The following is a 23,053-nucleotide window of genomic DNA, read 5'->3' on the forward strand; positions in this document are numbered from 1 at the left end:
TTTCTAATGTGGAATAAGATGCTATTTAATTTTGTTCTTCCATAGCTAATATTTTTATGTTCATGCTTTAATGATTTTTTTTCTTTACAGTAAGTTTTGGACAATTTCATTTTTGTGTATCTTGGTATGATTTTATTTAAATTTCTTACGCAAAAGGTTCATTTTTTTCTTGGAAATGCAGTATGATAAGTTGAACTAAATTCAGAAATTTTAAATCTTTAAATATTTATTGCCTACTCCTTTCTTCTTTGAGAATTCTAATTATATGAATATAAGTTTCTTGGTTTTGACACAGTGAACTATTATGATTGATCTGTAAATTCTTTCTTCATTTTTACTTTGGACAATTTTTATTGTTATATTCATTTATGTTTGTAAATAATTTATTATCAATTTGCAATCTATTAAAACATTAAAATAAAATAATTAAATTTAAAAAAATTCTGGGGATGGAATCCATCACCTCATGCATGCTAAGCAAGTCCTCTCCTGCTGAGCTACTTCCTAAGCTGCAAGAAGTCTTTTTTTAACTCTGAGGTCACACGGATACTTTTCTGAGAGTATTTTAAGAGTTTAATTTTTATTTTTTTAAGTTTTTAGAGAACCATACTTTCATATGTGAGTCCAACTACCTAGAAGTGAAGTAGGAGTGTGTTAGACTTCATCTTTTTCACGCTGACAACAAATAAAGCACAGCACATTTATTGAACAATGTGGCATTTATTCACTGATTATTATGTAATCTCTGCCATGTAACAGATTTCTATATGTAGACATGTTTCCAGGTTTCCTATTCTGTTTTACAAGATATCTGTATAATTCTATGCCGGTATTGCCCTGTACTCTATTAATGTAAATTTATACCTTTATAATCTGTAGAGCAAGATTCTTCATGTGTTTCTTCTTCAGGATTAGTTCAGCTCTCTTTGATCCCTTTCTATCACATGTGTATCTCAGTATCTGTTTATAAATTTCCTTATAAAATTCAGCTAAGCTTTTAATCATGTTGAATATTTAACTCCGTGTGTGGCAGGTTTGACCTCTTTATGATACTAAGGTATCTTAACCATGAAGATCATAGAAATTTCTTTTATTATTTAAGTAATGCTATTTTACAGATTTTCCTGAGTTTTACCTAGCCATGTATTTCACATCTTTTTTTGGTTTTTGAGAGTTGTTATTAGGTGGCTTAAATGTTTTGTGGTAATTGTAAACTTTTCAAATTGCATTTTTGTGCTGTTGGCTTTTGTGATATGGACATGAAATTGATATTCCTACATTAATATTTTATCTAGCTTCTTTTTAGAATCTTATTAATTTTAATAATTTATAAGTGAATTAGTTTGGATTTTCTATGTAGGAAGTCATACACTTATGAACATTTGTGAATAATGACCATTAATGTTTTCCTTTCCAACTCTTGTGACATTTTTTTTTTCTTTTTTACTATGTGACAGTGTCTGCAGTAAAAATTTTAAATAGCACTGGTGCAGAGGGTAGCCCTAGCTCACCACTGATTTTAATGCAAAGACTTAGATGGCTTTATCATACAAGCAGAACTCCATAAGGCATCATCTCTCTTTGGAAATCACTCAAAATTAATAACATTAAAAAAAGAAGAAAAGAATGAAAGGCCCAGTACCCACTTTCCATAAAACTGGGAAAGAGTTGTAATTTCTAAACACTAGAATACAGGTAAGAGCTCCCAAAGTTGCTCAACAAACAGGTGGAAAATAATGCAGAATGAAAGTAAGAGTTGTAATGGACTCGAGAAAAAATGCATTAGAGAAGATCAGCAGATCGCCAGGAGATACTGTGTTGTGGAATCTGAACAACAAAATCAAAACAATGGAATGGAAAAGAACTTAAAATAGAATTCAAAGAGATTTTCTTAAAAGTAAAAGCAAAATACAAAAATCAAGTTAGCAGTGAATACCTTGATTCTTCAGACCAAAAAAAAAAAAGGCCCAGGAAATTGAACACTGGGACCAAACCTAGTAAACTTCCTTGATTTGAAAGATAAAGAATGAATCTTTTGGGCAGTGGTGCAAAAAGAGCAAGAAGCTTATTGGGAAATAAAGCTGTCCATAGATTTCTCCCTGGTGATAAGCAGTGTAAAAGGTACAAAATACCCAAGGGAAGAAGATATGAGCCAAGCATTTTTTTTTTTATTTAACCAAGTTGTTATCCAAGTACAAGATTCAGATAAACAATTTTGAGCATGTAATAAGCCTAGAAAAATACTTCTCTTTCATGCCTGTTCAGGAACCTATTGAGAAATTGTTTCAACTAAGAGATGAACTGGGGAAATTGTGGCAAAATAATTTGTTGGAAGTATTGATAATACAGCTATAAAGCCAGATCTGAAACAAATGTGAGATTGGTGGTGCCAGAACAGAGTATAGGTATATGAATGGCATGACCAACTAAAATTGGAAAGAAGGAAAATGAAAAAGATAATTTCACCAATTATAAAAGTACTGTTAGGTAACAGCCAAAGAAATCCTTCATGCCTGAATAAAACAGTAATATAATTATAGACATATTTAAAAGTACAAATGTAAACATTAATATGGTTAATATTGAACAAAAATTATATAGTAAAGAAAGGTTAAGTGGAAAATAAAATAGAACACTTTTCATTATTCAAAGTAAATTTAATTGCTGTCAAAAGAAATAGGTGGCTAAGGATATTATGTAAAGTCATAATTACAATGATAATGACTAGAATAAAAAGACAAATCTTCACAACTATCAGAGGAAGTACACATTAAAAAAGCAAAGAAGTGAATCTATTAAGTATTTAAAAAATCTCTGTTAATAAAATCATAATATGCCACAGAAATAAGATCAGAAATATCTTTTATATAAATGAGTATAAAAGAAGTTGGCTCACATATTTTCAGAAAAATTTCAATAATGCAGACAGAATAATTTAGATAAATGTATATAAATACACTGTACATAACCATATATTATAAATAACTAAAACAAAATAATTCAAAAATGGCTTAAAATTAAATTATGGCAAATTATAAAAGAAAATGAAAAGCAGGACAGCAGAGTTATAATCAAGGTATAATTCTAGCCAGTAGTGAACAATACCTTTAATATTAAAAAATGAAAATAGTTTCTGTGAACCAAATACCTCATCCTCAACCAACATATGGAAATATGTCTGTGACGGAGACTTCAGCTCACCTCTCAGCTCAAGATAGTGTGTAAAAAATAAAGATATGAAAGAATGCAATCATAACTTTGTAGAGAGGTATAATTAAAATATTTTGTAAAAAGCTTAAGAAAAAGCTTGATTTCCTTGTTTGAAACAGAGAAAGTTATTAAATTGCTTCTTCACATGTTCTGGATTTCTACAAAGCCTTTAAGTACAGGCTATCTCATGCTATTTCAACTGGTCCAATGAATATAATATATCAGCAATTGCATTTAAGAAGTAAGGCAGTTATTTAGTTCACTGGCATACCTATGGAAGGTAAAGATAATTGGGGTCCTTTCTGCCTAGGATTGATGACAAAAATCAGCTGGGTTGACACAATTGATACGGAAATGAAGGTATGCATATTGTTGATATAATGCTGTAAAAGGAAACTGCTTCTGGCCATTCCTTATAGTCACGACAGAGAAAATGGTGCAATCAGTTTCTGCACTGATCTGCTCACATCTAGAGCATATCTGAAGCCCCACACTGGGCTGGGGAGATAGCTCAGCAGTCTAAACCCCTGCCTGGCCAGTGCAAGGATCTGAGTTCAATCCCTGGTACTGCATGTCATGCTGGCCGCATACTGAACAGGCCACCAAGTCTGGGTGTGGTGGTGCACGCAGGTAATCCCAGCACTGGGGAGGCTGAGATAGGAGGATCACTATGAGTTGGAGTTGCAGAGTGAGACCCTGTACCAAATACATAAATTAAAAAAATAAGAGATGGAAATAAAGCCCCACATAGGAGAGAGCAGCTACAAACGGAGTCACTGTATAGTTACATTTAACATAATCTACACTTTTCTCCAATGCCTAGCTACATTTTGCACAGATGAGAGCATTGGGAATTGATAGTAATTATCGACCATTTTTATTTAACTTTCTGTATGTCTCACTCAATGGGTCAAGGAGTCAATGTGGAAATTCTACCAGTCTATTTCAATTATTTAATTTGGAACTGAGAAAATAACCATGGGCATTGGAGCACATTGTTAAACAAATTCAGTCCACTCTTTCAAAGTAATCTAACATCATAATTTCTTTTTTGGTCTAGTGAATCTCAGTGGCTTATTTGATTTATAGAGCACCAAGACCCTCTCAAGAAATAAGGAAATGGAATTGATCAAATGCAGAAAGTCCACTAAAAATTTTCCATTGGCCTAAGATTTGGCATTCATTCTCCTACATAATGTTAGGTAAGTTGTGTCTTCTCAGTGTTAAATATCTGCTTTCCACTTTTATTTTCTCATGACATTTGCTATATTTCTTCATTTAAGCTTACACAGCTCAGCGACCCACTCTCAGAATCCAATCTTGGCGCAACTATTTCCTTGGCCTATTGTAGTAACAAGTACAGAATAACTTTGAGTTTTGTCAGGAAAAGGGAAGTGCTTTTTCAAAAGCAGAGATTATTTAACATAGGTGACTAATGAGAATACACTGAAGACCTGAGAGAACAAAAAGGGGAAGATGATATGACCTAGGGATTGCTACAAGATTAGTATTCCCAAACCTAGAGTAACCAAAGGGAATAGAAGTCAGGAAAGCTCCAGGCTATACCCCTTGGCTTGTCACAAATAGTATGGTACCCAGGAAGGGGCTGTGGTACCCAGTGCAGGAACCATGGAACTGGTTCTGGGAGGCCACTATTGGAGATGCCCAGAGTTCTGGGCAGCCACAGGTAAGAATGCTAAGACGTCTGAGACACTGGACCTAAGACAGAAGACAACTTTCTCCTGTGTGTCCTGGAAATGCTGCAGAGCTCTGTTGAAAGGAACACTGGGGACATAAACCAAGCTCATTTCCTGCCTCCCATCTTTCAGTGCTCATCAGCACCCCTGAGAGGTAGATTCTACATGAAAGTTAGCAAGCAAGAGAGTTGGAAAAACCCAAGGTAATAGATGCAAGTGACTTGGTCTGCTTGTTACACATCTCAGATTTCCTAGTAATAATGGATATTCTGCTCCCCTGAAATTTGGATTATTACCTCACAGTCTATTTCAATTATTGATTTATAGAGCACCAAGACCCTCTCAAGAAATAAGGGAATGGAATTGATCAAATGCATCCTTTATGTTAATTTGGGTTATTACCTCACAATGTCAGTGTGATTGGTCTCTTCCATTTTCACCATTTCTATCTCAGTCTAAGACATTTTCTAACACTGCAATTGCTTTCTTAAAAAAAAGTAACTTTGAATAAAACACATTGCAATTAATCCATGGATCTTTTTTTTGTTAAATTCTTTCTAATTTTAGAATATGTGATGCAGTGCTTTAGAGTTTATGTTAAAGAGTTGACAGATTAATTAGGATGCTATGATTTTAACCTTTATGGTTTGCTTTACTGTGCTTTTTTTTTTTTTTTGGCAGAACCAGGGATTGAACTCAGGCCCTTGTGCTTGCCAGGGAAGCACTTATTCCACTGAACCATCTCCCCGGCCCCTTCTTTACTGTGAAATGGAAATAAAACATGTATGAGTTTTATTTTAGAGAAATAGAAACTCTGAAAAAAGACAAAGAGCTCTATCACTGTCAATTCTAGACAGTGTTCAGAAAATATATTTTCTATAGTAGAGAAACCTCTTAGAGCAATGGTAATTTAGCTACAGTACTATGATTGCAACCTGTTGTGTACCCTGTGTATTCTTTAGTTGCTGTTACCTATTCCTAAACAATGTCCACTAGTTCTTGTTTTTGTTTTCTTAAGAGATGAAGTAGTCTTACCTTTCAATAGATCATGCCATTCCAGCTTTCTTTTTTTCTTTCTGTACTCAACTGAGCAAATGTTACTCTTTAATTTTGGTGTCTTAACTTTGTAAACTCTAACCAAAATATTCATCCTGTTAACTGCATAGTTTATTTGCGTATGATTTATCACTCAGCACCAAAGTGGCACAGTAAGGAAGATGGATTTCTCATGATATCCTTTATCAACTGAGTCTAACCAAACAGCAGTTTCAACATCATGCTCAATCTTTGATATTTTCTACTTCCTCCATTAAATTTTGAGATCCGCATGGAAAGCAATAAATAAATGTCATTTGTATTTCTATTTCAAGCATCTAGCTCAACGCTGGTTACATAGTATGCTTCAGTAGATGCCTAATGTAATTTAATTATATACCAGTGGAAGAGCGCCACAGTCAGGTATTATAATGGTTTTGGGTTATGTGCATGTTCCTGATTTCCCTACTTACTCTGATTTGACAAGTAGCAATTTTCTAACCTTTAAAACACCTCAAAAATATTATTTTTTAAAAGTTAATATCCTTTCCTGAAATTAACTATTTCTTGTAGGCATTTGATACCCTGAAGAAGTATATATTATTCCAATTTTATAAGCGCATATTAGTTTTACCTGATTAATGACTGTTAGACTCAATCTAATTTTAATCTTACATTCATATCAATAATTTATTTAGAAATATTGCACAGCTTCCTTTAGAAAACTGACTTTCCTTGAAGGGAAATATTGGTAATCTCTCTGTTTTATCGTATGTTTTTCTAGGGTAACATAACCATTCTGGAGGGCAGTTATATTTGCTTTCAATTTTTTGAGAAAGGATTTGAAGCTAACTGTAAACTAATAAAGAGCAATTGAAGCCTGAACCAAGATTTCCAAGCAGCGGTAGAAGTTCTGAGACAAAGGACAACCTTTGTCTTTGTGCTGGAGTGTCCTGGATCAGGGCTCCTCATGCAGCCAGTCTTGCACATGTAGACCTTGGTTGTCATCTCTACTGTCAACTCCGGATGCAGACAGCTGCATACATACCACCTTGGTAAGATGGTTATATTGATCCTTGGTTTTTGAGGATTACTGTTCTTAAGAAGAAAGGATACAGAGAGAGAGAGAGAGAGAGAGAGAGAGAGAGAGAGAGAGAGAGAGAGAGAGAGAGATAACAAAGAAGTCTTTCATATTCTTAGGCATAGATAGAGGTTAGAGTGTTAGGACATCTCACCATCAGGAGCTGATGTGTTACCATAGTGAAAAGAATAGACTTTCTGTCTGGGCGAAAGCCTGTCCGCCCTTCTGTCTGACCCCACTCTGCACACTAGATGATAGGATGCTAATGGAGTCCAGTTGTTTCTTTGCTAAACTCATTTCTTTTCTCTGCATCTTGACACTTTCAGTCTGAAGCAAGCCGTGGCAGGCACGCTTTCTACAAGGGTACCCATGTTGAAAAGCAATGACCAAAGGCTCACTGCCAGGTTTCATCATTAGTAAGAGGAAGGGGGAAAAACACTCCATTTTTACAGCCTTAATCCTTGCAATGCTACCCACTGGCAATAAAATAGCTTTGCTTTGTCAATTAAATAAATTATTTTGCAGATCTACTAGGTGCTTAAGGGATATGAAACTAGAATTTTCAGGTCTTTAGTGCTGCCATTTCAAGAGAAAATCTGCATGCAGTCTGTATCAATATCTGCAAAATCTTACAAAATAGGTTGGTGCTTCTTTCAACAAAGTTGCTGATGTACCCTATGTCAGGGTATTATAGGGAATAACGGTTTACAGAGGTTTTATTAAAATAGATACTTTTCGTAAGATATTTTATGAAAATCTGAGTATAAGTAGATATTTTCTTTGCTCTTCCAGGGTATCAAGGTGGCCTGCAATATGAGAACAAATGGCAATGTTAGTGTCAGGAGAAACAATGACAACTTTCTTCCTTAGTCTTTAAATTATTTTTGCCCCCAAATCCATACTTTATGTGTTCACTTTCTCTTAACTGTGTATATTGGTAAAAAGGATGTCAGCACATATGATAGGCTGAGAGTGGTTCTATGAATCCTGTAAAGTTACCTTAATGTACCATGCTTAAATTATATAAAAAAGAAAAATGCTAAGGTCTGCAGTGAATAGCCACCTCTGTAACGCAAACATTCTTCCTTCTCTGCTACGATTTCAACTGGGGGTATTCACATTTGATCTTCTTTCTTTCTTTATACTTGTAAGTAGAAGTTCCTCTTTCTTTATATTTTATTTATCCTCACTTCTGATTAAGATTTCATCTGAAGAAACAGTTGCACTACTAAAAAGTTAGTTTTTAAAAGCATTGCACTACACACATTCCACGTGATATTCTTCCACAAGATTATTTGAATTAAAGATTGTCATTTGAATTAGTTATTCTAGTAAGAATTGTCCTGTGAAAAACATGGAATAATTTGAAACAGTTCATTAACTTTGTGAAATTTCTTATAAAAATTCCTCAGGGGGAGATAGCTCAGCTGTCGAAGTGGCTACCTGGCAAGTGCGAGGGCTTGAGTTCAATCCCTGGTGCTTCATGCCATGCCAGCCCCGCATTGTGCCAGCTAATGAGACCAGGCGTGGTGGCACATGTCTGTAATCCCAGCGCTGGGGAGGGTGAGTTAGGAGGATCGCTATGAGTCCAAGCTGCGTAGTGTGACAATTTTTTTTTTTTTTTTTTTTTTTTTTTTTTTTTGTATTTGAGGGAAGGGTCTACAGGGTGCTCAGGGTCTCACTACTAGATCAGACTGGTAGTGATCCATCTGTTTATAGCCTCCGAAGAGCTGGAATTACAGGAGTGTGCCACAATGCCCAGTTTTAATCGCTGTCTCAAGGTACCCCGGGTGTGGGGCAGACATGGCAGGCCCAGGGATCGAACCCCCAGCCCCTGAGCCTACTTGCAGGCACTTTAATCTGCTGAGCTATTTGGCTGGCCCTATAAATAAAGATTTTCTTTTAATTTAAAAAATTAAAAGTTCCTCAGATCTTCTAGATTCAGCTCCTTCAGTTAGTCGAATTTTTATCACACTCTTCTTGCTAAGAGCCTGAATAGGCACAACCTACACAGTATAGCTCTCTTTTAAAATAATGTTTATGAGTTGCTGATGGTGATTTTGATTATATGAGTAAGTCATAATAATTACAACAACTTTGGAGACAAGACTTGTTGGCTTCTTACTGCATCAACATGCTTCTGTGAAACTCTTTTCCAAAATTTGTTTCACAGTATGACTCGAGTTTAGGGTGAACTGTGAGAAAATTTTACCCAGGATTTGGACTATGAACATGAAGTAGAGTTGCAATCACTGGAAGTATCAGTGGTGAATTGTGACCCACGGGCCAGATCCAGCATACTGCATGTGTTGTAAATAGAGCTGCACTGGACATAGCTACCCATGTCTGGATATTGTCTTTAGCTATATTTATGCTACAATAAGGGTTCAGTAGCAGAAAGCAAGACCACACATCATACAAAGCCTGAAATGATTTTCTATATTGAATTTTATTAAAAAATAATCACAATCAAGGACTTCAAGACTATAGCAGTTCAAGCTGTTGGTCCACCTTCTTGACGTGAAGCAGCTGTATCTTTTCCTTCAGCACTTGAGCCCTGATCGGGGCATAAGCGCAGTTTCACAGCAGTAAGCACCAGCTTTGTCTGCAGGCTGTCTGGACCAGGCATAGTATAAAAGGTTGTAAGGGACAAGAGAGTTTACAGTGGTCCCTGTAGGCTACAATTTGTCTTCATATGTTTCTGTTTGTCCTAGGCTTCCCCACTCTGTCCAGTGCTTTTGCTTTTGTTTTCAGACTGCCTTCATGTAAACCTTTGGCGACTTCTAACCCCATCAAATGCCAACATTACAAGTCAGATCTCAGAGTCACATTGTAAACTTTTGGGCAGTTCTACTGAAGTTGGATAGTAGAGCCACCTTCCTGATCTTTGAAATGGTACCTCATTTATTTATTTATTTTTATGTATTTAGTACAGGGTTTTTACAGAGTCTCACTACACAGATCACACTTGTGGTGATCCTGCTGTTTTCAGCCTCCCAAGCACTGGGATTACAGTCATGCATCCCCACACACAGTCTTGAAATGGTATCCCTTTATCCTCTTTTATATACCCTCAGCTCCTAATTTCATGTCACTGGGATGGCCCAGAGAAAGCCTCTCTTATCTTTATACTCCCAAATGTGTACTTTTCCTTGAGAAATGCCCATTTCTTTTCTTACTTTCTGTTTCAATAGAGAATTGTGTTCTGGATCCTATAACCTTCTGTTTTCAATTTTTCTTTTAATATTTTATGTATAACCTCTTTCTTTTCCTTCCAATTTTGGCCTTTCTTGTTTCATCAACTAGTTTTCTATCTCCATCTCATTGTGCCTTTAAAATAGACATCTCCAAGAATTTTCCCTACTTACTGTACTTTCTTGGACAGACCTTATCATCCCACTTTCTGCTGTCTTGTGAAACTCATCATAGACAGGGAAGCTAAACTCTTTTTGGAAGTAATATAAGTAACTTGATATAAGACCAGGAAGCCAGATTTGTTTCAAGTGAAGTCTAACTTCATCCTAATCCCCAAAGAGCTTTGGAGAATAATTTGAGCTGAAGAATCTTGGTGGTTCTGGTATCTGTATACCATAATATACCAGATGTCAACTCAGGAGAGCAAGCAAAGGATCAGTGACCTTTGGGTTTCTTGGCATATTCCTCAGCATAAGTCCCTTTCTTCTAGAAAGGCTTCAGGGCTGAGTGTTAGAGGGAGCACTAGAAAATGGGGATTAAATACACCAGGTCAGGGGAGCTGGGGAGATGGCTTAGTGGAAAAAGTGCTTCCCTGGCAAACGCAAGGGCCTGAGGTCAATCCCTGGTTCTGGAAAAAAAAAATGCACCATGTCAGAAATGACTCCTGGGTAGGACCTCTCTTGTTAGTTTGAAAATGAGTAACTAGAAAGGTGGAAGTAATCTCATGAAAGGACGTCTAGTAGTTGGAAAAATCTCATTTTAAGAAAAATATGTTATTTACTAAAAATAATGGTATATCACAGTATTTTTAATAAATGGTTTATATTTTAAAAATTATATTAAAATGTATTTAGTCACACTAATCCATATACTCTACAGCAGCAAGTACCTAATGGCTACCACAGCACAGAGAACTGCATAGCATAATACCTTGTAGTCATTCAATTATTTCTTGCATAGATACTGACTGAAATAATTCTTTCTATGTGATTGCTGTAAGGAAACAGAAGTGTTTGACAAAATTTTGCTTCCTTTGGGTAATTCTGCATCTAGAAATGAACACAACTGAAACCATTTTCTCCAGAATCATGGAACAAATTAAGTTTTTTTTTTTTTTTCTTGTGGAACCGGGGATTGAAACTAATTAAGTTCTTGAACTGAAGCACTACTGTACTTTTCTAAAATGAAAGAAAAAATCTTCTGAAATTAAAAATATGCCTAGCTTTGAAGTTCTGGGATGATCTGTGGATTGTTTGTCATTATGGCTATCAACACAAAATAAATATATAATTTGTAGACATTTTGGGCAGTAATACAAAAATGATTTTTTTCAAACAGCTTAATTGGTTCATTAAAAAAAAAAGAGTTCCTGGATAGATATTGAAGCTCTTCAACAAAAATTCTCAAAAATATTCTCTGTCGTACAATTATCAATTGATATTTTTGTTTTCCTAAAATTTAAATCTAGTCTTCCATGTGATGGTGTTTGAAGGCAGAGCTCTGGAGGATAATTAGGTCATGTGTGGCATCCTTGTAAAACAGATTCAGAGAACTAACTTACAACTTTTCTTCTATGTAAAGACACAATGAACAACTGTCTGCAAGCGGCAGAAGGATCTCAGGAGAACTGCATTATGTGATCACCTTGTATTTCCAGTCTCTGGAACTGTAAGAAATAAATTTCTGTCATAACTGAGAAGCATAAAACTCATACATCTTATTTTTATTTAAATAATAACAACTTCAAGATATAATTTCATTATCTTTAAAAAATCATATTGTTATACAGACCCAAAAGTAGGAATATAACCAAAAAATCACACTATAGTTCTGGAATTTTCTATGCTTAAACTGTTTTATCTGAAGTTGCAGTATATTCTGTCTTCCTGATAGACATACTTCTACTAGCAGAAGAAAACCATCTTTAGATGATGTGGAAGGCACTTGACAATTCAGTTGCGCAGAAAGATTCACACTCTAAAAGCAATCGTGGAAACTTAAAGCATGATTCATGCTCCAAGGTTGAGAATTTTCCTCAAATCTCTGATTATATTTCCAGTAAATAACTGCAAATCTTTAGTAACCGTGGTTCCATTGACTATAGGAAAGTTTAGGAATGGGAGTTGATGGAGTCTGCAAAGGACATTGGCTCAACCCACAGTGGTACTATTAGAACCATTTGACTACTGCAGAACAATTTGGCTATGAATGTACTCACTTCCTGGAATAAATTATTGATGTCCTTATATTTTTCCTGTAGTTTCAAGTTCTCTGTGTTGAATTACTCTATTTTATCGGTAAAAAACACAATCTGTAAGCCAGTGTGAGTCAACATGTTGGAAGTCCTAGAAATGTCTATTTCAAAAAAAGAAAGAAAGAACTAAAGAACGAAAGAAAGAAAAAGTCTGACATACAAAATCTATGGAAGCATTTAGGGAATCTTTTTATCAACTGTCAGTGACCATGTCAGTTATTAAGTTGTTGTCTCTCAGCATCAAATCCACACAGCCGTACTCAGCTTTGGGAAGCTAGAGCTGGGGCTTTAATAAACTCCATTTTTGTTTCTGTTGTTGACTGCTTGTTGGTTTTGGCTTAAAGGAGGCATTCGAGAGAGTAAACAGGAGGCGACAGAAGAAAGAATCGGGCTATCTGCTTATTTTCTGTTTCTTATTTTATTTCCTGCTTCTGTCATTGATAGCCTAGCAATATTCTCTCCTCTTGCAGCAATTTTTCCCTAATAACCCAGCTATTTTATTTTGCTATATTTCTGATTCCCCAAAGGAGCCTGTCTTCAGAGACATGGTCCCAGCTGGCAGGTGCCCTGTTGGTACCTCTGTGTTTCAGCTACACAGGGTCTCTCCTCTGAGCATGTTTGACATCAATACCAGCTAAGCATAGATGCCTAGTGTCTATTCTCTGGTGCCGTCCTCTGCCATGCTTTTAACTTTTAATAATTTTAACCTCATCATCGTTCTCTTTCAACCTTGCAGCTCCCTCACAGTAGGAGCTGCTTCCTGTCATTACAGTCTCCTAGAATCCTTATCGTTCCCCTTCCAACTTTGAAGATTTCTGGTACCTGAGATGAAGATTCTTCCAGTTAATATAATGGATGTGATTTCTGTCCTCTGACTGGACACTGGGTGGTACAGTGACATAGCCATAGCACTAACCATAATGCACTAAAAAGTAAGACTGTAATCCAGCTTCTAAATGTTGCTAAGTAGGTAGAAGCTCAAACGGAAAGTGCTACCTTGATTACCTTCACCATAGCAACATGCAATGAATTTGATTTGCAGGTCAAGAGTATTAATTTCTGTGGTAAAGTGATTCTTATAAACTGTATATGTTAAGTCCTTTCACCCCTTATTATGGGATGCAGGTGCTTGCTGTGACAGAAAAAACTCATTTTCTGATATTTCGACTAAATGCAAATTAATTGCCAAAAATGCCACTATTTATTTGATAATGTGCACTAATAAATTGACACAATGCTTTTTCTAAAATCTGAGGTGATCTCTGTTCGACCTTAGTAGATATTTCCTTTTAAAGAAAGGTCCACACTTGCTTGTCATTTTGCTTCATTATTTCAAAATCATATTGTACTCTGAGCTTGGCTTTAATCTAGATAACTGGAAGGTTTCATTAGTGTTTCCAATTTTCCTGAGGCCTTAGCTCAAATTAATATGGGTCTGTGTATATATCATCACTGTACCTTTTAATATATTCTCAGAATTCCTTAGTGAAGATTTGGGTGCATGGGTGACAGCAGAAAAACCATTGAAAACAGCTGTAAAATCTTTGTTTTTGTAGAAATCAGTTTTTGAAAGCTTTTTAGTGTAGCTTCTTTTTCATAAACTATTCGTAAATTCCCTGAAACGAGAAGTAAATCAAAGCAAATCTCTTGGATTATCCTTACTGGTATCACATTGTGTATGTAAACACTGCTTTCCAGTGGCTAAGCATAAGTAAGACAGATCTTGCCCAGTGAGTTTACCAGCTTACAGGGACACTACAAAGGAAGAAAACAGAGAACAGGCTGTTTTGCTTTTGTTTGAAATTCACAACAGCTGTTGTATTATTCTTGACTGGTTCCAAATTTAATAAGGCCCAATAAATCTCTAAGAAAACAGCCCTGAGACACTGCTATTGTTTTTGTGTTGGCGTTGAGCTCCTAGTACAGCCTCTCTGTTCAGTAATCTTTCTGGCTAATTTCAGATAAAATCACTCCAAATATAAACACCAAAACACATAGTCCAGAACAGCACAGAGAAAAATCACCTCTCTGGCAATGGATGTTAGCTAACAGAAAACTTCCCTTAAAACCTAATTCGGACAACTAGCATCTGTAAATCAGGTGCTGGGTAATAGTGATAGTCTGGCTATTCTCAGATGCTTAAGTGCTTTTCAAAGCATTGCTTCAAATTCCTAGCTATTATTACATTATAAATAATTTTGGACAAAATCATCATCAAAAGCTCACATAATTTCCCTGGTCTGCAAAATGCAACCACCTGCTTCGTTGAAATCACCGCTGTAGAGATAACACACCAAGTGCAGACAGCCGAAAGAAGCATACTAGTGATGCGAGTAATATATTTTCAATTTTTAATGAAGTGTTACTTGTCCACAACATTATCTCTTTTAGGTTCCAGGCTGTGTGCCAGTGATAAACTGCATAGCTCAACATCTTATCTATTTTTAAGTGACCAGTCCTTAGAGGTAAATTCTCTGTTTTCCTCTGTGGATTGATCCAGTGTTTGGCTATCATGAAACGCTTTGCACAGTGTACAGGATGTGATATTTGGAAAGGGGGGTGCATGGGCTAGGAGAGATGGGGCTTAAAGATATTTCTGCTTCTTTTGTGAAAAAGTTTAAGTAATATGGACAACTGAAGTAAATCTTCCAGTAAGCTGGAGGCTCTTGAGATTTCCGAGTGGGGTGATGAATGATACGTAGTATAAATATGAGCGAGTCTGGCTACTAGATAATTGAAAGGAAGGAGATTCTTTCTCTTGCAGATTATTTGTAAGTAAGTTCAGGAAAAACCACTTCCAGATAGGGAGGGATAAATAATCCAAAAAATTAGGCCAAATGAGACAGCATCCTCTGGGAAGCTAAAGGAGAATCAAGTCGAGTGTCAAGTGAATACTGGGTGGGCGAACACGGCGAGGGAGGTGTAAGTCACGTGGATTCGTGAGCTTGCTCCTTAGAAGCCCAGACTGATCAGGAGAAATGACAACCGCGAGCGCCAGCGCACGGACTACCGAGAAGACGTTCGAAGAAGCCACCGTGCTATTCCTGCAGCATACGTCGGAGACTCCCTGGAGAGCCCAGAGAAATCCACATGACTTCCAGACAACTGGGCAGTTCAGGGAATTTACCTGACACCATGAGAAATCTGCTCATTTATTTTTTAAAATTTATTTTAGAAAGTATTTTATGTGTCTATATATTTGGTACAGGATCTCGTTACGCAACTCGGACTTGTAGTGATCCTGCTGGCTCAGCCTCCCGAGCACTGGGATTACAGGCATGCGCCACAATGCCGGGTTTCGGGGCTGGCACGGCGCGCCCGGGGTTCGAGGCCGGCATGGCATGAGGTACGGGAGTTGAACCCGAGTCCTTGAGCTTGCAGGCAGGGGCTTAGATGGCTGATTATCTCCTCAGCCCCTGCTCATTTATTTCTCTGGTAAATTTGAAATCTCATTAGCTAAAGATTAGAAGGCAGGCTGTAGCTATGATTTTTTCCTCTGTTTTCATTTTCTGAATTTGGCTTTGTATAATAAGCAAGAATGTTGGTAAAACACAGAATATCAGCATTTTATACTTAGGATTACATTTGGGGTCCTCAAAAAATAGAATTACAGAAAATACGTTGTTCGACTGGAAAAGACTGTTGCGATTTAAATAATTTTAAACTAAAACTTGAACGGAAGGCTTAGTGAAGAAAAATAACTAGGTAAGGGTGTAAAACTTCCGGCATGGTTGGAAGTGGTTAGATCATAAAATTTAATAAAAGAACAGAGCAATGTTTCTTAGAAGAACAAAAGAAGGAGCTCAAGGAGAACGTTAATAGCTTCAGACAAGCGTAGTGTCAGTGCACAATATAAGTAATAAAGTGCACCTTAAATTCAATGTGCTGCGTGGTTTCATAAGGCAGCTATAAACCAAATCTTGATTTTGGGACAGATGATCATATTACATTTGCATAAACATTTGGCTTGAAATGTAGAGCCACAGACCAAAAAGGAGGCTATATTAATAGGCACATAAAATTTCCAGAAAAAAGTCTGAAAATAGCAGATTAATAGAGATATTGCCTTACAAGAAATGGAGAAATTATGAGATACTTTTAAATCTGTGGGCTTTTGGGGGACGGATATGGTTCTGTTTTAACATGCATAATTTTAATGTAAAGTCTCAGCTCTGTTTTTTATTGATAGCCAAAAGAATTCAACATAGTCATTAGTAGAAGTCCTGTTCTGCTGCTAGGAAAATATCTGATGCGGTGTTGCCTTGCTTAGCATGTAATCTGTTCTGTCTTCAGGGGGCTAAAGCCTCCTAGGTCAGCTACGACCCTTGTGCACCAGTGGGTAGGCAGACTCTGTCTTTGCCAAATTTACTGGGGTGATTCAGGATCTTTCCCTTCCACATATGAAAACCAGCACAACAGTTTTACTTCTAACCAATACAAGGTTTATTATTAAAAGCTCATTAATAGATTGTTAAAGGCTTATTAATAGATTATTAAAAGATATGGAGCTATTGTATCAGATATGAAGCTAGATCTCAGCTAAATAGCACTGTTAGGAATATCCATTCTCAAAGTGTAATAGAAGGGCAGATGTTCTCAAATGTTGAGCAATTGCTGTGGTCCTGGCACAGAGCTCAAGACATAATTAAACAAAAATTATTTAATTTTTTTAAATTTTTGCACGTTTCACATTACATCACAATTATTAGCATAGTTGCAAAGGGACAATTCCTTTGAGCTGAAGGAAGAGAGAAATCTAGCTGTCCTCTTACAACACCCCACAACATGGCACCCAAAGAAATCCTGGCACAACCGGTGTCCAATGAGTTCACATTTGAAACGCAGGTATGCAAGTGTTTGGAGATGCTCCAAACAGTACACTTATAAGAGTGAATGTCAGAAAGGCTACCGGCAAAGATTTCCAAAGCCAGGGAGGACTTTACAGGGACTGTCATTTAAACAAACTGAGAGAGATGGGGTGGGGAGGGGAGAGGGGAAGTAGGGAAGGAGGGAGAGAAGGAAGAAGAATGTGGTGGGGAGAGAGAAATAAAGAGACAGAGAGACAGACAGAGACAGAGACAGAGACAGAGACAGAAATGAATCTACTGTTCAGAAATACAATGCATTATCCAATTATAAGTAGAAACCCTCTCTTCATCTGATTTTTTATACCCAGCATCATATTTGCAAATACACCAATAATGGCTTAGTACACAAACATTAAAACACAGCAAAATGGTTGCATTCTCTGACCCCCTACTCCTGCTAATCTTTATTAGCATTTATAATCTTTCCTGCCATCTGAGGTTTTCCTAATCTTAATTTATCTTATTCTTCTCCATTGTGCTCAGTCAGATACAGGTAGAAATTGGCAGTCTTTAATTAACTACGTAAGGAAAAGCACCACACATCTACGAAGAGATTCACAATTGATTTAATTCAAACAAAAAAAAAACATTAAAATTAAGTTTCGTCTTGTGCTCTGTGGATATATAAGTCATAGTACGAGAAAGTGCCTGATTTAGTAATTTTACATACACTGGTTATAAATTATAGATTTTATTACCCTTAATATGTGGTCTGTGGATATGCTCAGTATGTTATTTGTAATAATTACACTGACAGTTTCTTATCTTTGTCAAATCTTTTTAGCACTCAGCAACCATAACTGTTGTTGATGATTGATTTAAAAACCTAATCAGTAGGATCGGGGGAGCTGTTGAGACTGGTACTGTTATTGTGGACAGAGCTTTTCCTTGTGTAATTCTTTCTATCTTAAAAAAAAAAATCATGTCCTATTTAAAATGTCTGGCAATAAGAAATGATGAAAAGGTGTAAGGTTGCCCCCATCTTGAAACTAGATCTAAGAGTGTCAGAACTCAATCCACCTCCTAAACAAAGCAGAAGTTCTGTGTATTTCTCCAGAAATACATCACTGTGCTTCAAGTGTCTTATTTGCCCTGCTTCATCTTAGAGCTCAGATTATCAGGGAGCAATATGTATTCTTCCAATAGAATATTTCTTTCTTTTTTCTTTTTTAAGTAAAATTTTGGCAGTGGTATCTTGGACCCAGATTGTAGTGATCTGTGAGAGTTGATTACTAAGTTTTACAAATGTTGTGAGCTGGTTTACATAGCATGAAAGCTTTGAACTATACCACAGCTTCAATATTTGCACCACAGAAGCAGCAAGCTGTACCAATCAAGCGCATCCCGTATCAGGGGCTGATTGCCAAACATTTACCAGCATACTACTAGTTGATTAGTGGTAGCACTCAGGGTTAACTGGAAAGATTACTGGACAATGTCAAGAACAAGTTTTTCTTGATTTTTGTTTCTATAAACAGTAAGCAGCTGCACACATACAGCTGAAAATTTCTCAGATGGTGAAAATTCCCTCTTCCCAACCCACTCGCTCCCTCTCCTCATTCTCAAACCTCATTTTCAAATCTCTTGCCTTTCTAATTTGTGCCAGGTCAGAAATGCTTCCAGCTCGTTTATTTTTGCAATATTTTTACAAAATGCTCATTATGCTACTTATTTGGTTTCTGCCATCCGCCAAATTCAGAATCTTGCAATGTGGCCTTTATGTTATTAGGGCTGCGGAGAAGCTTGTCAAGGACTTGTGGTTGTTCGTGAATAAGCCCAACCTTCATGCCTTCAGGGTTGCAGTGGGTGATGAGTTGTCCACACATAAATATCTAATAAGTCAGTATATGTAAGTTATATGACTTTTTAAAACATGGTTGCTGTTATAACATTGAAAGAGGAGGGCAAGTGGCCTGCAGGACGCAGGATGGACACATGATACTCTCCAGCGCAGGGAATGGTGGCCCTCCTTTCAATCTTTACTGCCTCACCATGGTGAGAACAGATGATTGGATGACTTGAGTCTTAGTGCTGGGACAGCTGGATGGCATGTAATGAGGACACATGTCCTGGCTCTCGATGCTCCCTTTCCTGGAGAGGACTTGTCATTAGGCAGCTTTGTTGGTTGTTCTGCTTTGGCGTTCTGCTTTCTAGGAGAGGAGAAGCGATCCAACTCATTTAAGAATTTTGTTGCTGGGCTGGCCTGATAGCTCAGTGGACTAAAGCCTCTACTTAGGCAAAACTCAGTGGCTGGGTTTGATCCCCGTGCTGTGCTGGCCCCTCCCACGGGGTGTGCTGAGATGGCGATTGAGATTGGGAATGGTGGTGCATGCCTGTAATCCCAGCACTTGGGAAGCTGAAAACAGGAGAATCATGATGAGTCTGATCTACACAGTGAGACGCTGTAGACCCTGTCCTAAATACAGAAAAAGAAAATAAAATAAAAAAAGAATTTCATTGCTGCCCTTAGGATTTCTTCCTTGCATGGGAGCCTTTCTGAATGTCCCTGTCCCTGCCCTCCCCTGTATGTGCTCTGTGATGGACCTCCAGCGATCTAGCTCTTATGTGAGGGGCTATGAGGTGTCCTTTGTATTTAGGGTCCTAAGTCAGGAAGCTTTGAGTGGTTATGTACCACTACTATGTCCTTTTTTCTAGTCTTTATGATAGAATTGATATTCTGGTTTCTATTTCCAGATTCCTCCGTGTCAATTTATCATTCAGAGCTTAGGAAAAGATGAGTATGCTTTTTGGGGCCCTTTCTAAAACTATAATGTTAAATGAAATAAATCAGTCAATTGAATATTGTGTGATTTGTCTTATATGAGAAACCTGAAGTATAAATAAATTACAGAAAAAATAATATGAAACAGGGAGTGAGATATTGCATAAAGGAAGAGAACCAAAATGGGGGAAAGGAGAAGAGATGAAAACATGCAATGAATTAAATGCCTTGTGTACATGCACCAACTCATGTTGATGAATGCAATCACTATGTACTGTAAAAACATACTAATAAACAATTGGGAAATTCACTGAAGTTCCATTTTTGCATTAGTAAGAAAGAGAGAGAAACAATCCAAATGTCCATCAACTGAAGAATGGATAAAAGATGTGCTGTTTTTATACAAAGGAATACTACTCAGCCATAACGAAGGATGAATTTGACACTCTTATAGGCCAATGGATGCAATTTAAGACCATTCTTGTAAGTGAAATAAACCAGACTCACATGTATAAATACCATATTGTCTCCCTGGTGTGAGAAATTGAAAGCATAAATAAGATCTAAAATGTACAATAGATATTGTGAAATGGGAAGAAATTATTTAAAAGGAATTAGGATGGGAAAAGGGAAAAGAAGGAAGATAAAGGAAGAAAAAATGCAAGTTAGCTATACTACTATAGTTTCTTTTTCTTTATGGAAAATGAAAGTCTGTGCTAATATTGATTAGAGAATTTGTATGTCCTTATCTTGTACTCTGAATAATTAATTTAAAGGTAACAATAGGTAATCTATTAATTATTATCATTCACACATTATCTTATTATGAAATTTTGTTTTACCCTTTTCCCTTAAAATACAAAAGAGAGAAGATACTAGCACTGTCATAGAGTTCTCGGGGCACAAATATTTACAGGGTAACACAACATCTGTTAAGCAACCAGTGAATGCCAAGTGCTGCCTGAAGCTCTAAGAACATTTTGTCCTAGAAACTTCCAGGGCCTCTACAGATATGAAAAATAAAAAAGCTTGCTAGCGTAACCTTCACACAATACCGCTGGTGCCGATGAAAGTAGAGGAACCTGACTTTGCATGAGTAGGTTCAATGAGAGAAAAAAAATCAACTTTTCATAAGTCACCTTCCTCCCACAAAGCTTTCATTAAACACATCTTTCTTTTGATGCTATTCAGTGTCTTGAAATATATTAGCAAAAATAGAGGCCTGGCCAAATAGCTCAGTGGATTAAGGTGACAGAGACTGGGCTCGGTGACACGTGCCTGTAATTCCAGCTCTTGGGAGGCTGTAAACAGGAGGAGCACTATGAGTCTGATCTAGTAGTGAGACCCTGAACACCCTGTAGATGCTTCCCTAAAATAAATTTTAAAAAGTAAATAAAAATAGAGACAGAAATACATAAAAAGGTTTAAATTATATGTTATTGTTGGCCTTTGGAAAATTAGGAATTAACTTTGCTGACAGTTGCTAGTACATTATCATCATCATTATTATTATTATTTTAATTATTTATTTTTGGTGGTACCAGGGATCAAGCTCAGGACCTTGCGCTTGCCAGGCAAGCACTTATTCCACTGAGCTATCTCCCCAGCCCTCTAGTATATTATTTTAATGGGAGGGCATAACAGAGAGCTACAAACTGGTGCCTGCCACAGTAGAACTGCATTTCTCAAGGTAGAGGATGCGGGAGCCTGAGGCGGAGTCCGCGTGTCAGCGTGTTAATGGCTTCCGAGCTGTCCCCCGGCTTGTGTGCGGCCGTGTCCCCCCGGAGACTGTGTGTGATCTTCCGCCCTCGTGTGAGTCTGTCCTCTTTTTGTAAGGCCTCCACTAGGCTCTGCTTGATGGCTTCCCTTACCTAATTACGTCTTTGGGACTCTGTCTCCAATTCCGGTCACATTTGAGATAGCGGGAAGAAAAGACTAAAACATACACATTCTGGAGAAAACGACTGCACCTCTAAAGGCTACCAGCAGGAAACATCTACATCCCGAAGGAGGCACTTAGCTGCCAGCTTGAGAATGGAGCACAGGATTCCTCAGGGGTCAGGGTCGGTCAGCGGTCTTTAGGAAGCACATGCTATCCTCATCTATAAACGCCATCCATGGCTCATCTCCCGATGATACCGATTGACTGCAGATCATTCTTAAAGTACAGAATTGTGCATTGATGAAATTGTCAGCAAACTTTTCCCCAGCTGAAGTTATCTTCCACTCCTTTTTATTGGAAGGAAGAACTTAGCCAAAGGGGCCTTGCCATGTAATATTATGTAATCTCTTTGTTGCTTTCTTTTTCTTTCTCTTTACTGTTCCCTCTAAGCAATGCAAAGGACAATAATGGGTGGGGAGGAAAATACAGGATTAGATCACTGCAGGAACAGAATTCACGCGCCTGCACTCATCCAGCTCTACTCTGTGCTTTTGGACTCTTCAGGATGTTACCGAAACCCTTAGCAGAAGGCATTGCAAGAACGGAAAGCTGTTAGCAGACGTTTGCCTTGGGGAAAGTACCTTGCTCGACATAGATCTTGCATTTGACATATTCCAATTTGGGCTTCTAGAGTACTATACAGTGGAATTGCATTAATTAGGACGCTCCCATTTTTTCTATCGCATCTACAGGATACCCACATGGAGACGTGTCAAGAATTAATTGTATCACTAAGCTAACCAACAGAAACTGACTGTGGGCCAAAACTTCCTCTTATCCTTAGACCCTGGTCTTTCTTATCGTTGAGACTTTTACTAATCATATTGTATTTTTCTGCTTTTGTTCTTAAATAGTTTATCATCATTATCCCTCTTTATATTTTATTTTCTACTTTTATTACAATACATGTCTTTTCTCAGTTGTAGGAAGTTTTCAGAAAATATTGACAAAGAAGTCCTTAGGATATAAAATATTCAAATACATACATCCACTTCACAGGCAGTGTGACAAAATAAGCAATTCATTTAGAGACTCATGTGGTTTTCCAA

This window comes from Octodon degus, unplaced genomic scaffold, assembly GCF_000260255.1.
Source record: "Octodon degus isolate 3935 unplaced genomic scaffold, OctDeg1.0 scaffold00217, whole genome shotgun sequence".
NCBI lineage: Eukaryota > Metazoa > Chordata > Mammalia > Rodentia > Octodontidae > Octodon > Octodon degus.